The sequence below is a fragment of the Excalfactoria chinensis genome, chromosome 3 (assembly GCF_039878825.1).
Source record: "Excalfactoria chinensis isolate bCotChi1 chromosome 3, bCotChi1.hap2, whole genome shotgun sequence".
In the NCBI taxonomy this organism is placed as follows: domain Eukaryota; kingdom Metazoa; phylum Chordata; class Aves; order Galliformes; family Phasianidae; genus Excalfactoria; species Excalfactoria chinensis.
The window spans coordinates 13444765-13457412 of record NC_092827.1 but is presented as its reverse complement, the minus strand read 5'-3'; the positions used below and the strand labels follow the sequence as shown (position 1 = coordinate 13457412).

The window sequence follows — 12648 nt, the reverse complement described above, 5'->3', positions numbered from 1 at the left end:
TTCTAATTCAAGTCAACAATAAGGCCTTGTTAGCATGACAGGATCAGTCTTGAGTAGGCTGAAGAAATTGTATTTATTGATAATCGCCCTTAAGTTCTTCTTCAGCTTCCTTCCCCCCCTCATTATGAAATAGGCATTGCGAGAAGCTCAGAGTCTAGGAAACCCCCTCATAATTGTTTCATGCTCAAGAGATTTACAGCAGACATTTGCTGGCTTACCTACCCCACATATTCAGAGGAGATGCTACATCCCTCTGCAACTCAGTGTCGTTTTAGATTGTGGTTGGTATTGATTTTATTTCCCATTATGTTTTACTTTAATAATCCTCTTTCTTTAGGATCTTGTGATTGTACAATAGCAGAGTTTATCCAGTCCCTCTTTTTTTTTTGTTTCAGCACAGAACAGGGATTTTCTTGTCATATTACACTGTGCTTAAGAGAGCTGAGCAAATGGATCTAATCTCCAACATTAATTTTTCTGCACACTGAAGAAACAAAGCAGCAATAAATCTGCACATCCGCGTTTTTTGTCTAGTTTGTTTTTTTTTCTTCTGTTCAGATATCCCAGTGATTTATGTGAGGAGTTCCTGGGCAGGGGGGAGTAATGGTACAGCCAAAGGTTGTAACTCAGTGTTAACTGTGAGTCATAATATATTTAGCAAGGGATAATGCAAATGCTGAAAAAATAGAGGAAGGGAGAAGAGGGAGAAAAGTGCTCTTCCTGATAGGAAAGCTATTAATCATTTAGCTCAGGAGGCATAATGGTTTGTGCAGCATCACTGGAAGATTCAGGGTAAGAGAAGAGGGGATCATTAGGAGGATGCTGAAGGCTTGGAAGGGAGCGGACCTGTTTGAGGTCTGGATAGCAAACTGAATGCAGATGTGTGTCTGAAGGAGCAATTCCTGGGAGCAGAGCACCCTTTTCCTATTCAATGCAAAACTTGTTTTCCAGACCTTTTCTGATAAGGAAAGCTGCTGCTGCTCCTGATTCTTCATGCAAACCTCTCCTTACTGGAGGGAAAGGCAGGTGGCAGCTGCTGCCTGGGTGGATGCCAGGAACTGAATCAGGGACCAATGGAGCTGAAAGCATCAGTGTTTAGAGGCTGTGCTAATTGTGTTTTTCTGTCTCATTCCCTGTGGTACAGATGAGGCCAGACGCACACAGCCCAACCCAAGTGCTGTGCTGGTGGTGCTGGCTACACATCCCCATTGCAGAGCCAGTGTGACTGCAAGGATGCTGTGTGCACTTGAGCTGTTCTGTGTGCCTGTGCAGCCCCCACTGGACATGTCTCCTGGGCTGAAGGTCACTGTGAGTCTGCCTGCATTGCCCATGTGTTTTTTGTTGTTGTTGTGTGTGTGTTTCTTTTCCTTTAATGTAATTGTATTTCCATATAATACCTTTGCCATATCTAACTGTCCGCTATCCAAACAGTGGATCCAAAGGACGAGGAGACAGAGCTGTGGTGCAGTCCTGGGAATAGTGTCAGTCCCTTAGTCACCCTAGGACAGGTCACCCAGGAGCCTGAGCCACAGCCTGGGACTGATGGCATGCCTCTTCCTGGACGTGCAGAATCTGTGTACTCTCCCAAGCCAGGGCTGAGTTCAGCACATGGACAGCTTGATCCTGCATCCCTTATTTGCTCTGTCAGGTAGTCATGTACCCACTGGGAGATGTCTTCTGAGGAAATCCAGCAGGAAAGCTCATGCATCTGTGTCCCAGGGGAGCAGTCATTGCTTGCTTGCTCTTTTGGGCATCTCTTGAGTATCAAGGGTGTATGGATGCACATGCTGTACTTTTCTGGGGCATAGCAAGGAAATGGAGTGCCCAAAGGAGGTGCTGCTGCTTCTAGAGTTGTTGCTGTATTTCACAACAGGTTTAACAGGACACAGACTTGTTTCTAAGGGATAAGAGCTGAGAATGAGCTCCTGAATAGAGCTGCAGAGGAGACTTAATGTGGTTGTGGATGCTGCTATTAATAATGCAGGAGAGAGATGGATCTGAGACATCTGAAGGAAAGCTACTGAGACAAGCTCACGGCTGTGTGAGCAGAGCCACCATCAGACTGCTGCACAGCTGTGGGCCAGCACCACTGCCCTGCTTTGCACTGCAGGATGGCCATGAAGGGCTCAGCAAGAACAGTCTCAGTGTCCTCAAGCAGGGATATTAAAAAAATATATTAATGTAATCACATTCACATTACTCTAAATATTTCTTCCGCTGCCTCTTCATGAGGATGGCTCTGGTGTCTCCTATAAGCTTAGCCCACAAAGAGAGGGTGACTTTATTGCTGCTGTGCTGCTCCATGAAACACTGTTATGTTATCCATGTCTCAGCTGCTTTGAGTAATGGTGACTTCATTTATATCCCCATTATTAAAAATTACCTAAATAATCTACTAACTCTGCTTCCTTCAGGTATTAGAGACTTCTTCATGTCTTCTTGAAATTCTTTGATGCTGTGTAATGATGATAAACTGGCATAAACCAGAGTAAAACTGAAATTAAACCAACAGTTAATCTGCAATTACATTAGGAGCAAAGTTTGCCCTTCTCCTTGGCTGACACTGAAGACGAAATGTTTGGACAAAAGCTAAGCTGTGCCCGGCACACTTAATGTCCCTTCAGAACCAAAAAGATCTGCACCAGCATGGATCAGAAGGCGGAACAGAGTGGCAGCTCTGAGGAGCTGTTTTAATTACTCAGGAATTACACAGCTGTGCTAAAATAACAGCGGAAGGATGTCCACAGAAATGATCCTGAATTGCTTTCAGTATAGCTTGTTCAGAAGTCAGATAGGCAGTGTTTGGTGATGGTTGCTGGCTGAGATCTGTGCCATTGATACGTCCGGAGAGGCTTTTGAGTTTCCTCTTTGAAGATGTTCAGAAGTCACCTAGACATTGTCCTCAGCACCCCGTTCCTTTGACCTTGGCTGGGACTTCACCTACCTCTTTACATTCCCCTCTAAAATGAGTCATGTCACCACCTGAGTTTCTTGCTGTGCAGGGGTTTGATATTCTTTGAAGAAAAGGAGGTGTATGAAAATACAGCTTGCATGGGGGGGTAGGGGTGGGGTGACAATTCACCTGGGGACAACACCCCTACAATTGTAGTAGAGCTGAGCCAACAGCATGACATGGGCTTCCTTCCATGGAGTGGCTGGGGGTGGGACTTCCAAGAAGACAAGTTTGGCCCAAACTTAATATATGACTGTGGATGTTATGGGAAAATATATATGTACTTAAAAGAATGAACATTTCCTTACTGATTTCAGTGTTGTGATCTTTTAGGACAGGAAGATTAATCTAATCTCTGGGACACAGGGACAAGAGCTAGATGTTATTCCCAGCAGCCAAGGATGAAATATCAGGAGCTGTCAACAGCTGAATGGAGCTTGAGGAGATGATGGAAGACCTGTGGTCAGAGATGGGCTTTTAATGATGGGCAGCCTAGGGAGAACAATTTGAACTGGTTCTGCACTTCTTAGATGGCTGGAAAGCTGCCAGAAACATTGGAGACATTTGGATACCACTGGAATGAGTTTGTGTGCATCCTTTGCTTTCTCAAACATGAGGTTGTAAAAATACCGTATCCCACCTGACAGCTGCCTTGTCTCAGAGTCACATCCAGCATCATTGCAAGCATGTTTAGACTTGTGAAGAAGTGAAGTCTGTAACAAGGAAGCAGTTGTTAAGGGAACTAATGTTATTGAATAGAATATGCATTTGTGGAACAGAATTAGGAGGCTCTTTCTTTAAATAAAATAAGAAGAGCTATTCACAAGAGACTATATGAAGCACAAGCAAGCTAGGTTGGGAGTTCACGGTAATACTAAATACCTTTCAGTGCATGAGCTATTTTTCACCAAGGAGACCAGAAGCCCTGATCAGTATTAAAAGCTTGTTGTCCTATGGCAAATACAGAGCAAACACAGATAGCAGGTAGCCAGCCCTGGAAAATGTTTATTCTGACACATTGAGAGATTTATACATAATTTGTGGACCTGCACTTAATCAAGTCACAGAACATGTAGACAAACACGTGCGGCCATGCTTGTGTCTTTCATCAGATGTGACTGGTAAAGAAAAGAATTAGTGTAAGGATTTGCATTGTTGGTGCAATGGAGGGTGCCATTGTAAGCCAAACCTCTTTCATCACAGCCAGCAGAGTTCCAGTAATTGCATTTTTAGCAGCTATAGTTTCAGGTACAAGAAGTGAAGAGCCTGGCTCAATTGTAGAGTATGTACCTCTAGAGAATGGCACAGAAATGCCATGAATACTAGGGTCTGTGAACAAAACCTACTCCCATAACTGACAACAAATTCTTGGCATCTTTCTTCTTTCAGGGGGCAGCAGATCAACAAACAGCTTTCACAGTGTTCTCCATTTGTGATGACTTCATTCTTTTATTTATAGTCTTCCATGGTGATGGAGCCCACAAACTCTGTTCCACATTCTTTGATTTCTCCTATGGGCAGCATGAATGGTGAATGCTTCCTGGTGGCATCCTCACCCAACTGCAGGAAGCCGGCTGCTCAGCAGCTGGAAGTGAAGCACGGCATGGCACAGGCTGCATGGAAAGCAAGGGAGGACACAAGCATCTCATCCAGTGCATGGCAGGATTGTTCAGCCTTCCCCACTGTTCTGTTAACAAGTCTGTTCCCAGAGTAGAGAACCTAAATGAGACCCAGGGCGGCTTTTGACGTAGTCATGCTTTATGCTCTGCCATATCTCTGCTGGCAAGGCACCCACCAGCTTGGCTTGGAAGTGAGAGTCTCATTGCTGTGCTGGTGAAAGCTGGAGCTGTCACAGAAGTTGATGTATTTGGGTTTCCTTGGGTAGTGACAGACAAGTGCTTGATAATGTTCTGTGCCTGCTCCAGTGCTCTGCTCCTTGCTGCCATGGCTCTCACTGGAGCAGCCAAACTCACAGGAGCTCACATCTTGCATGGGGTTATGAGCTGCCAGCATAAACCAGGAGGGTACCATTGCTGGGCAGTCAGGCACAGACAAAACCAGTCATTTAATCTGTGCTATCTACAGGCCTAGAACTAGAACAAGGCTCCAAGCCCTTGACAGACTGAGATCAGACTGAGATTGTTACAATAGTGAGGCTAGAAAAGTCCTGGCTTAACCTGAAAAGCTATGATAAACACCTTGCAAGATCGTATCTGTCTCTGAATCAGAGCCTAATTCTTGCTGTTGTTCTCTCACAGGCACTGAGAATCTCAGTGATGCTCTGGGTTTCTGCTCTTGACAATTTAGATGTAGGATGAAATTTTCAGGAGCATCCATTATAGATTTTCAGTAGGAAATTAAACATATATTCAGGCACTGAAATCCACTGGCACACTCACACTGTCATAATTCAGCCTCCAGAATAGGAAGACCGTATCCAGAGTGCCTACTGACAGCAGCCTCTGTTCTGTGCTAGCAACTGCTCTGTGCTGGGAGCGATTCTGATAAGCATTATAGATCTACGCATGCTGCAACCATATGAGGACTCTTCTAACAGAATGAGAGTACAGATTATTGATTTCCAGCATCTGCCTGCATTGTTTGATTTCTTGGTAGATAAGTGTGTGTGAATTCTGAGCCTGAATCCAGATTAAAAACCAGAATTATGTCAGTCCTTATCCCCAGTGGTCCCAGAAGAGCTGGAGGAACACTGTCAGTGCAGCAGTCTGACATGAAGTGTCCAAAACTTGCCTGAGTATAATATCTTCAGCTAGAGTTGTAGTCTCCAGCTCCAGTCCTCAAGGATTTGGTTCTTAAAGAACCCTGAATTGATTAGTTACTCACCTAAACAGGATTTAAGTTCTAGATGGGCTCATTTATTCATGTATAATACTCCTCCTTGATTCCTATTTATTTTAACCTCCATTGCTGCAGGTTCACTGCTGTAAGACACTTATTGATGAGGGGCCTGAGTTCAGAGGCAGAACTCCAAGCAAAACCAGAGTGTTGTAGGATGTAGCAGTGGGTATTTTTTGCTGCCTATTTTTTTTTAAGCAGGCAATTCTTCCCTCTCAGTTGCTGTGTTTCAGTAGGGTGGAATGCTCTGCTACAGTCTGTGCGTTTCTGATAAGCTGGAGAACTAAATTCTGACTAAACGTGGTCATAAATGATCCCGTGGCATTTCTACAATTACTCCCTGCTAATGCAGCTTTCTGCTCAAGCTCCAGCCCATGAATGCTATTCTCCATCCCCATCACTTGCAATTGCAGGTGTAAAGATTGTTCAGTTACTGCTCTCACTTGCTGTGTGGGGCTATCAGTCCTGTTAAATCACTGCTTAATATTTCTAAGTGCAGATTCAAGCCAACTGCATCCACATAATCCATACACAGGTTTCACCACTCATCCTCACTAATGCCGTTGGCTTCAACAATATGATTTTTTACTTTTCTAGCCACCACTGAAAATTCTTTCAGCATATGAGGTCTGGGCATGTGGATGACACCCTAAAACTCATTTTCCCATGTGACCTTTTGGACTGGAAAACATCTTGCTGAAATGAAAAATTAATGCATGGCTGAACCTCCAACATATTTTCTGTGACACCAAAGCATATTATTGAGTTGATTTTCTTGACCTCTTTTTGAAGGTAGGCTTCAGAAAAGCATGACACTGTAACAGTGTAATTTTCCTCTTGCCAAATCAAACCTGTGGCTGAATTGTGTTGCTTTTATCTACCGCTCATTTTCCCTGATATTTCACTCCTGGGGTCTTTGGGGAAACAGAGCTAGGAATAGAAGTTGCAGTTTGCAAAGACAAAAGCTTAGAGGCAAGAACCGAAAACATGGCTGACCTTTTGACTGAGTATTGCATTCCGAGGCTTGCGGATTTATCAGTTATATCTGCGAAGGCCGATGTGACCTGCAAGGCCAACACATTCATGTGCTATCGTCACAACTTTTTGTTGTGTAATTGTCTCAAATGTAAAGACACCCCCCTGCCAGCATTGACTTTTAGCCAATTTCCTTTTGCTTTTGTGTTCCTGGGGCCTTCTGGTCTTATTTGTTCCTTTCTGATAGGTAGAGTGGGAGAGAGATGAAAAAGAGTGTATTCCAGAATAGTGTACAGTAGGTGTCCCATGATGAATCATCCTTCCTGCCTATCTACCTCTCCTAAAGTGAGTCATTAGGAGAGGAACACGAGCCCTCTTAAGAGCTAGGCTTTTCTTAGTAAGCCAATCACTTGCTTTTGTGTATAAGAAGATCCATTCTTTTTAAGCTGGTATTGTGCCAACATAAAATAATTGCAGAGATATTTCAGGTTTTTGTCTAGTGCAAATATAAGAAAGATCCATAGTGTTGATGCCCTGAGAGAAAGGAGGCTTACGACTTAGTAAAGAAACCATCAATTTATTCAGTAGTCCAAGCTTTGTTTGGTTGTTTATTTGTGGAGAAGCATTCTGTCTTGTCCATAATTGCACAAAAAATAACTGATGACTGGCCTTCCACTGAGATCCGGGATGGGAGGACTTCTGACCACACTGACAGCTTCCTAATAGCATGCATGTCCAAATAAAAAGGCAGAGGGTGTTGTACCTCTCTCTGAGTGGCAACATTTGTACTGCTTTCCTTACTACTCAGAAAAATCTAGAGCTGTTTTGCTGTCCTCCGAGAGCCTGTCTGTGCCAGCACAGCAGCTAGTGATGTGATGCCTTGAGTGCAGTGAACCTTTCAGACCATTTTAGATGCCAGAACCCCAGACTCTTACAGTCAATAGAGAGAAAGCATCACAGTTCTTATATTCCATAACTGAGGTCCTGAATGTGGCCCCTGTTGTAGAACTGTTCTCACCTTTTCTCCTTGTTTCTTTTGGAGTTTCATGTAAAAGTCAACAAATCCCTGCTGTTGCTAATATCTCTTTCAGAATGCAATCACAAATATGTGTTATCTTGAAAAAAGTATTTGGAGCAGGGGAAGGTTTACAGTGCAAAGAGCATCAGCAGTAAATCAACAAACTGTTGTGAAATAACTGACTTGAAAGGTAAGAACACACCTTGCAGAGAGAGAGGAACTGCATGGTGACACCTATAAGACTCTGCCTTCCCTTTCTTCCTTTCTTTAGCTGTTACAATAATCAGGAGCTAAATCCATTTTCATAAATACATCATGGTATAGTGTGCAATGAATTCATTACAGTGAAATGACATACTCTTGAAGGAACTCAGACGAGAAATGAGAATTCTTAAAGAGCTGAACCCTTTCATTCCACAAGTCCCAGCCATGATGGCTCTGAGCATTGTGGTGTGGCTGCAGGAGATCAGTACTGCACAAATGAGATAGCAAGGCAGAAGATCTGGGTAAAATTTTACTTCCAGCCTTATTTTATTACTCCACCAACAGCCTCCTCTTTAACTTTGATTTCCCTGCAGGTAAAGCTTGAAATGCCCTACTGAGTGATGGAGTTCAACTACAACAATTGTACACTGATGGCATTCTGTAGCAAGTATGTTAAATGGGAAGCTTTCAGTGTGTTTATTGAGCTTTTCATGATAAAGGTATCTGATGCATCCAAAAGTTGTTTTAGCTCTTCATCCTTCTTCAAGGTAATCTTACTGAACATTAAAGAAAACCATGTGACGTTTATTTTTCTTAGTCAGATTCCTGTGGTAATACTGCATGCTGCTGCAGCAGACAGTGAGGGGAAAATTAAAGTGTTTTGCCAGTCCAGTGCCCCAAATCTCTAAAACCTAGAAGTATTGCCAGCTTTTGGCAGAGTAGTGGCTGGCACGAAAAGCCATGGACATTCCACCTACAGTAACAGAGCTCTGGAAGAGGAATCTGAAGGCTGGAAACTGCACACGTGGACGAGCAGATATGGGTCACTATATGGATCTTCGGTCACTGGCTCAGTCATCACTGTTTGTAGCAAGAGCCAGAGCCAAGCTCTCCATGATATGTCCCTTTCTCCACACCCACCTTTGCTAGCTCCTCTGTGTTTCTCTTCCTACAGAGTTCCCTCTGTAGTCAGTGCATTTCTGACTAACATTGTGGCACTGTGGGATGTGGTTTAGTGAGCATAGTGCAGGTGGTTGGACTAGATGATTTTAACAGTCTTTTCCAACCTTAATGATTCTATGATTCTATGGTCCCTTCCAAGAATGGAAGGTCCCATTGGTACCATGGAATGGTTCCATTCTTCTCCATAGGGCAGCAGAACTCAGTTTTGCTACTCTTGAAAAGACTTGTGAGTTGGCCCTGACCAAAAGCCTGGCTTGCATTTACACTGCAGCCCTGTTTTGTTTGCTTGGCTTTCATGCTGCTATGACCTGCCCACAACAACAGAGCAGTACCAGTAACCAGTACCTGGTTATGAGGAACCATATTGTAGAGCTGTATCCACATTTTTCAACGCTTTACCATTTGTGGAATTCTTCTAAAGAAGTATGGGGATAAAAATAACAACAACAACAAAGAACCCAAACCCACAGGCCACATGACAGGACCATGCATCAGTAGATATAGCCTTTCTCAGAGTTGGTTGTTCAGTTTATGATTATTCTGCGTACAGGGCACATTATAAAATGTTCCCTTGACATCATCTCAATGACAATCTGGTTCGAAGTAAAGAAAGATTTTAATGGAAAAATATCCAAACACCTTTTGAAAATGTTTTTGACTCTTATTGTCCTAAATCCCTCATTTCTTTCACATGAGGTAGATGTTGCTATTTGCAGTTTTCGGATACCATAATCTGGCTGATTTCTTTTTATAACCAAAATAATTGTATGTCTGATTTGCCAAGAATTTAAAAAATCCCAGGCAGCTCTCAGTATTTATGTCACCATAGCACCAGTTGTCCTGGCAGGGGCTGGGGATTTTTACAGTGCATGCTGTACAAGCAGAGCCTTCAAAAAGGGTTTGCGTTAGAGCTTGATTCTTTACTTTTGCAACCCATTTCTGCCAGATTTCATTCACAGTGAGAAAATGTGAGGTACTGAGATGGATATCACCATTCAATTAGTGAAAAGTAGTATTAGATCGCCAGTTGAAAGTGTATCTTGTCCTGTTACAGTAAGGTAAAGCTAACAGGATCTTTCTCCTGGGATTATATGCAGAGATAGGATGGTTCCTGATGATAGCTACTGATGTAAAAACACATCCTTTCTCAAGCACAAATGTAGAAGCAATGTGATTCCTTAGGAGAAGAACCACTGTCATGCAACGTTGAACCTGTTGGTGGATGCTTAGGTAATGAGAGATGACAACATTTAGACAGGAGATTAAATGTTTTGTGGAGGGAGTTCAATGTCAGATTCATAGCAAGCTTTGGAACTCTCTCCACTTATCCAGATCTCCCACAAGCTTCACTTTGAAAAAAGAAATATACCACAAATGTGGTACTTCAGCACCTTGATATCAGTGCAGGGGGAACCCACCAAAATACCCCTCTCTGATACCCCTCTTTGTCACAGCTGGACTTCTTACCATCAGTCAGTGAAGTGACACAAATGAATCCCCTGTGCAAAATGCCATCGTCATGCAGTATTTGTGGTTTGGTTCTCTTCAAGTCTTAAAGATCCCAACCAGCACATGAAGGGAAAAATATCATCCCCTTCTCTTCCTTTTCCCCAGTGCCATGGCCTAATTTCTAACATAACATTTTTGGCAGCTTTCAGTGCCAGGTTCCTTGTTTGGTATTACTGAAATCTTTCCATCTGGATTAATTTGGTTGGTGTTTAACTTTGCCTTATATGCTTAAGTAACAGGCTGAGCAAAATGCTTGTTACCTTGGGCAACACAAAGCTGACTGCTGGTAATTTGGTTTTATTCGTTGGCAATTTGTTCCTGAACAGAGCTAGGCAAACAATTAGTAGTAGACAGTCCATTCATTTAATTTATCCCTTTCATTTTCTTTTTCTTTCTATTTTCAGGTTCCTTTTTATACAGTCTTGGATTAGATTCTTGGCTGGTCGAAATTGCTGATGAAACTATACAGATTAAACTCAACTAGACTATACTTTCTGACTTTTACTAATACATTAATTACCCAAAAAAGTTCAGTGTCCACAAAAGCAAACTTACATATCTGAGCTGATTAGGTTCTCTTCCTTCCATTTTGAGCTGTGACTCTCCCTTATTTTCTCATGTTGCTTGAATGGTCAGCTAAATCATGCAGCACTGTTTCTGCTCTTGGCTGAATGTCTGCAGCTATGTAAGCAAGAGAGCTGATTCTTCTAGTGTGAGTTGTAGTACATGCACATTTTTTGTATATTCCTTCTGTGCAGGAACATGTACTTGGTCTCTGGTCACATCCTTCCTGCAGAGACGCTATGGCATCGGGAAAATGTGATGCTCAGTTCCCCCTGATGAGGTAGTGCAGAGGTCTCCAACCTTTTGGCTTCTCTGGGCTGCACTGAGTGAAGAGGAACTATCTTGGGCTGCATATACATAAGGTTGCTCCAAAAGTCATGCCTTCAATTCATGCTCACAGAAACAGCAACAGATACAATGAGCACATCAACACTGTTTGATTGAGAAAGTTCTCAGCTACAAAACACTATTTTTTAACATAGTCACAAACGTTAGCTCTGCAATTTTGCTGGTGATGAATAAGAGCCTCTGTGCTGCACTCAACAATCTGTACCAGCGGAGGTGACCCACTGTCACTGTTACCACTGCTGAAACACACCACCCACCACCTCACTGTGCTCACATCCACTCTTTGGTCTCTACAAACATTCAGTTAAGTGTTGATGAATGTCAATGAATTCCAGTTTTTCCACATTGAGTAGTTTAGTTCCACGCATCCATGTCAGACGGTGTTGTGTCAGAGTGCCCCTCTGCTGCCATCTGTCACACAGCAACAACATGTAATGGGATATCTGTGGGAAGGTTCAACCTCTACTGCCATCCCACCAGCACCCACCTCTAAAGGCATGGACCAGCATCATAAAGTAGGAGGCACTGCTTTTGGAGCAGCCCTCATAAATGATATAATATAGTTAATGTATATAAAGTAACAAAACTTAGTTTAATTTTTAGAGCTTTTTATTAAAATGTTTAGAAAAGAGAGCTATAACAACACAGAACTGGTGGGTTATGTGACCCTGTTCCTGTGAAACCAGTGCCTCAGGCTGGTTCGATGGCTGTGGCTGCAATTCTCAGTGAGATCTCAGGGTGTTCAGTAGAGGCTTTTGATGAATTTTTACTTCTCCTATACTTCGTCCTTTAGAATAGTTGTTCACAATGTATGTACAGCCAAAAAGCGATGACACCAATAAGGCATGGTTGTGAAGTGAAGGATATGTCTCTCTGCTAAGAGAAGTCTTACAAAAGTCTGGTAAAGAGACGTGGTCAGCTTTTTAATTGCAACTCTATACATTCAGTTTGAAAATTCACAAGTAATTTTTTTATATTGACTGAAAATGGAGTCTCAAATAAACTTAAAAATTGAGTACCTATTCTCAAATTCCATTAACAAAACAAAGCACGGCTTCACATTCTTTGCTGTTCACAGAACTGTTTATATCCAGTGTATCAAAACCCATAAAGTTATGTGCCGTCGCTTGATCTGACACTGCACTGCACCCTGTGCTCTGGTTTCAACCCAAATGGGGTTGATGGTGCACTGATGCCCATTGGTGCTGAGGGGCTGGGCTGCTGGGCAGGGAGATCTGCCATTCCTCTTTTCCTTGTG

General features: G+C 42.8%; 1 protein-coding gene across 1 annotated transcript in view; it reads left to right on the top strand.

Moving 5' to 3' along the window:
- The first annotated feature begins 1151 nt into the window (after nucleotides 1-1151).
- The window catches only part of HPCAL1 (hippocalcin like 1), a 133795-nt gene continuing 122298 nt past the window's right edge, over nucleotides 1152-12648 (top strand). The window contains exon 1 of the mRNA XM_072332641.1: nucleotides 1152-1308. The gene's annotated coding sequence lies outside the window, so the exon portion shown is untranslated. The remainder of the gene's footprint in view (nucleotides 1309-12648) is intronic.